Source organism: Adiantum capillus-veneris, chromosome 17 (assembly GCF_014529385.1).
Source record: "Adiantum capillus-veneris isolate H3 chromosome 17, ASM1452938v2, whole genome shotgun sequence".
Taxonomy (NCBI): Eukaryota; Viridiplantae; Streptophyta; class Polypodiopsida; order Polypodiales; family Pteridaceae; genus Adiantum; species Adiantum capillus-veneris.
This window is the reverse complement of record NC_140947.1, coordinates 94,382,807-94,388,390: the sequence shown is the minus strand read 5'-3', so window position 1 is coordinate 94,388,390 and position 5,584 is coordinate 94,382,807.

Here is a 5,584-nt window from a genome sequence, read left to right as displayed (position 1 = left end):
GTGGTGAGAGTGAAGCAAAGCAGGAGCTCCAAAAGGGTATAATCCCTTTGTAATCACGTATATTTATTGTACTCTCTCTCTACTCTATAATCTCGTGTGTGAAAATTATTTCTCTTTATTAAGTAATCTACTCAATTATCTACTTAGCTACTTCTTATTTCCTAACAATTAAGTCATCAATTGACTTGAAGTTTTGAAAGCCTCATGATTTGCTTGAAGAATGAGGGTTCTTTGATATAGAGGCATATACTATCACACTTTTCTTGCTAGTCAGTGGAAGTTCCACTTTAGCTTTAGCTTTGTCTACAAGATTTTTCTTTGATTCTTGTGACTTTTGCAACTCTGAATTTAGCATTAACGATAGCTGTAACTGTTGCTTGCTACCACTTGGAAAAGAAAGTATTAGCATTTTATCTACTTTGTAGACCTTGTGTTGGTCTAACCACCGATGTCCAAGGATGACATCTGCAAGCATTTCCTTTGAAGACTTTACCTGAAACTTTACCTGCTCTCCATGATTTTTGATGCTAAGGGTAGCAACCACTTCTTCTTGACTCGTAGCCTTACCCATGATTTCTCTATTATCTGGCTTGCCCTGAGTAATCTCTAGAATACTCTGGATATTTTTTGCAACCATATTGCACTTTGCTTCTTTATCTAGTAGAGAATTGCATTTGACACTTGCTCCTTTTGTACTACTGAGAACTACAGCTATTCTCATTGGATGTTCAATTGAAGATTTATGTCCTGCTTTTGTCATGGTCTCATCTTGATCTAATTGTGTCTCTATGGAGGGTGACTTGAGACTTTGTTTTCCAATATGACTTACATTGACTGTCTCAGCTGGCAATGAGTGATTGATCTTTGGACTTCCTATTGCTTCTTGGTTGTCTGCAACCCCGTTCTTCTTTACTTCTAGCTCTGGTGTCATTCTTTGCTCAATAGATGTTGTGGTTTCTCTTTGCTCTGTTTGATCTGCACTTGCTATTGCGAGATTTTCTTTAAGCTCTTCTGAAGTTTTGATTCATGGAGATGAATCATCTTCAATAAGATCTGCTTTGATATCAGTCTCCATTTTAACTTTGCTTGAGGATCTTGTATTGTTGTCCGCGAGTGATTAGTTTTGGTCTTCATTCTTTGTTGTCTGTGATGACTTCATCCTCTTTACATTCTGTATCTCTAACATCTTTTGGGCCATTGGCATTCCCGTTATGATGTTGTCTGGCACATCTTTTGTTGTGATCACATGGAATTGAGCTATGATGATCTGTGAACTTACTTCAATGGTGGTGGATATGATTCCCCAGTATTCTACTCATTTATCTCCAGATATGCTCACAAATTTAGGAGCATCTTCCATTTGTGGTTGGCCACATCTTTTCCAAGTGCGAAAAGTCATGAGGTTCTTGTCTAGCTGAAAATCTAGCTATACTTCTCTTGATAGCTTTTCTTCGTTCTCACCAACAATGTTGAACTTGATCGCCTTAGGATTCGTATCTGAATTGACTTCTTTTTAAATGGCAACATCCTTTGGTTGAACTTTATCTGCATTTTCTTTGCTTTGACCACCGATTTCAATCAATGTTGACTCCATTGGCTGTAATATTGCACTTTTTGCTTGCAATTGATGAGCATTGTACACTTGCATTTGAGTAACCTTTGACCTTAAAAGATCCATTGTACTTTTTGGCAGAAACTGTCTCTTCGGTGGAGATTTTGGTGGTGACCTTTTTGTATCCTTCTGGACTTTAGCTCCCATTGACTTTGACTTTTTTGTCACCTGGTCTGGCAGCTTGAGGCTTTGCATCATCTTTAGATAGTCTGACTTCAGTCTTACCATCCATATAGGGGTTTGTACAAGGTTTTGATCTTACTAATATTTGTTACCATGTGCATCTTGATATGCATAGGTGAGCTTGGCCACATGTAACTGTTTGAACACTATTAGACTTGTCGGCTTTTGACTCTGACTTGTGGAGATCAACTGAAACTTCTATCCTTGATGATCTTCATATAAGCATTTGTTTGCAGATTCTGAGGGAATCTGGGTCAATTGGAAACTTCCAAAAACCATATGATCTTTCAATGGTTTTTGCTTTGAAGAGGTCTGTTGGCTAGAGGCTCTAGAGCTTCTAACTAGTGTAGCATTTCTAGGTCATAAGCTGAGCTTGATGGATTTGTAGCTCCCCCTTCCTAGGGTGATCACTATAGCCTGCTTCATTATAAGAGTTCAAAATTGTTTGGTTCTTATTTAGTCTGACCTTTTAGGACTGTGAAGGTACACTTGGGGTAGCAGTGTTGACATTCGGCATCTGTAAACCTTCTGCATAGTTTCTTATGTATCTTCTTGAAACATGACAAATTATTCCCCAAGTCAAGCTGTAGATAGCATTATCTTTTCCCTTATATTGTCTATCCCATGGGTCTCCTATGATATGAGCTTCTGTGGTCTCAAGACCCAAGGCATCATAGATGCTAGACTCTCGTCTATATCTACGACTGTTTTGGTCAAAGTATATGCTCATTTGGTCACAACATCAAAGTTCGATTTTCGATGGAGAAGAGTTTGTCTCTGAACAGATTTTTGGGTTCACTCGGGTAATATCCTTCAGCTCTAGAGAGGATTGGCTATAATAGATTCTTTCTTTTGAAATGAACCATCCTTTCCGATCTATCACAAGACACACTTCTATGAGTTGGTATGTGGGCCATTCAAACACATGTTGATCCTTTTTGTACAGTTTTCCTTTTTGGTAGTGTGCATATGAATTATGTGTACCATACAAAGCTAACATCATTTTGTTTGATGTGTCCCTTAGACTCGTGATTGCACACTTGTGGTAGTTGATGCAGAAACATTTGCAAACCTAACAATCTTTTCAACATTCAATGATATCTGGACATCTTGACCAAATTCATGTAGGAATTTGTTGTTCACGGAATCAATTTTAAACTTTTCAGATGCATGTGCATCTTTATGCTGATTTTGAACTTTCACTTCTTTTATTGGTGCTTCTAATGGTAATACAAAATCATCTTATTGCATTAAAAGTGACAAGTTAGATGCACTTACATCAAGATTCGCATTTCCAATTTTCTTTGTACCTTGCTTGGCAATTGATATGTCCCTATTGTCTGGATTTCTAGGACAATATTCAAAAAAATGTCCACCTTCTAGTCCACAATCTAAGCAATACGCCATGACTGGTGGTATTTCAACTGGTTTTGTCATGCCAAGCTCTTGTTGAGAAGTTTTTGTTTCTATGCTTGTCAAATTGTCGGCATCTTCTTTTAAAACACAAGCATCAAGCTATAGACTGCTCCATCTTTACCTTTTTGGCTTGGTTCTCCAATTAGACTGGCTTCTATTGGTTGATCTGTTGGATCTTGCAATTCTAGCACTCGACTATAGATCTGACCATTGTAATCCATGTACAATGAACCTGATTGCATATGCACCAACTGTATGTTTTGCTGGCTTAAGAAGATTTTCGGAAAAGCACTTGGGTTGATTTTTTGCACTTCTATCTATACTTCATCTTTGAGCTTGCAATACCTGGCTCCACTGAAATCTGTGAACATTTGGGAGTTATCTGAATCTGGCTTTACTCTGATCAATAGGATCTTGGCTCCTGTTCTTTTACTGCTCATCAAGTATTTATGGCCTTTTGAATCTACATACAAAACCTTATCCCCATTGTAGCCATATAGCTGTAAAATCTGCTTTATTGCAGTTGTGCATGTGTTGCCACTGTTACTAGCTTGCTCTATTGTACTTGAACTCTCAGCTCGATTTGAGTCCATGTTGGCTTGTTTCATAAAAATTATCTCCTAGCAGATTTTGGCGTTGATTAGCAGACTTTATGCTGCTTGATTTTGATTAAACTGCTTTAGCCAAAGCACTTTTGAAGTTGACTGCTCTTCAGACTCACAACGGTTGATTAACTCTAGCTCGACTGTGTCAGAATTGATCTGGGCCTTTGAAATGATGAAAATATGGGCCTTGAATAGCTTAGTCTGCAATCCACCGTGATTTGTACCCCTGTTCGTCCAACTGGAAGCTAATTTACACACTTGATTTTGACAACTTTAAAAAACTTTATGCCACTCACGGGCCTCTAGCTGTGGGAGGTGTGAAAGAGAGAGAACAAGAGACAATGACAGCTCTACCAATCACCGCAATCATCAATTAATTGAATATTACTTTGAGTACAATTTATCCTTACCCAAGGCGGGCTGTTAACAGCACCGTCACTTGGATCATCTGCTTACCAGGAGCTTAAGCTCCCGCTTTACAGTATTAACCGGGCCATTAACGACACCGGTGCTTAACAATTATTCAATCAATCTCTAGTCGACGACGATGATGGTAACTCCCTCATGTCGCTTCATCTGCTTCGATTGCCCGTGGATTCTGCAGTCAATCATCAAGCCTCAATTATTATCAAATTCTCTGCAAACTATCTCTATGTAGCATCCTCTGATACTGCTGACGTGGCAACATGTGCAGAACGAGACAAGGAGGGGTTGTCAGCGGCAGCGTGTGTGCGTGAGCGCGTGGGCAGCGCCTGTCAGCGCATGTAGGGGCTACACTACAAAGGACTCGAGGACGGTTGAGGGAGCGCGCGCGCGTGCGCGCGCGCGCGCGTGTGTGTGTGTGTGTGTGTGTGTGTGTGTGTGTGTGTGTGTGTGTGTGTGTGTGTGTGCTGACAATAAGACAAGGGTGGAGGAGGGTGCACACGCGCGTGACAGAGGCAAGAGAGAGAGAGAGAGAGAGAGAGAGAGAGAGAGAGAGAGAGAGAGCGGGCACTCTAGAGAGAGAATGAGAGAGAGAGAGAGTGGGGAAGAGAGAGGTTATTGATAATCGCCCTTTTCGAGGGAGGGGGAGGAGAGAGAAAGTTAGAGAGAGTGGGGAACATAGAGGTTATTGATAATCGCCCTTTTTGAGGGAGGGGGAGGAGAGAGAAAGTTAGAAAGAAAGAGGGTGTTGGGTGTGTTCACACGGAGAAGGAAGAAGAAAATGAGAACTTCAACACCGACAAAGACTGTCGCAAGATACAGTAAAGATCTAATCGACGAAGAATTTTTATGCGCCCAAAGGCACGATACCGAAGCTCGAATTGGCTTTCTTTTTACCAATTTTTTTTATTTTCGAACGTCCAAAATGCCAAAAATAGGCCGAAAATTAACCGAAACTCCAAAAATCGCCAGAAAATCCCAAACGATACCAGAAAAGTCCAAAAAATTCCCGGAAAATTCTAGGAATCTTAGAAAATCATTTGCAATCACAACCGAACATTTTTGATATGCAAAAGCACACCAAAAATAACAGATTTTATCGAAAATATAATTTACGACACAATCGTCAACCCGACCCCCGAAAATAGAAAAACGCTCAAAACTCGACCACGGAGGGCACAAATGCAAACAAAATGATGCCATAAATACGCATACACAAAATAGTTCATAAAAATCGCAAAATATCAAATTTTTATGGAGTTAACCAAAATTAATGCAAAAATTAGCAAAACATTACCAAAAATTTGAAAAATTTATCCGAAAAATATCCAAAATGTTTCTAAAA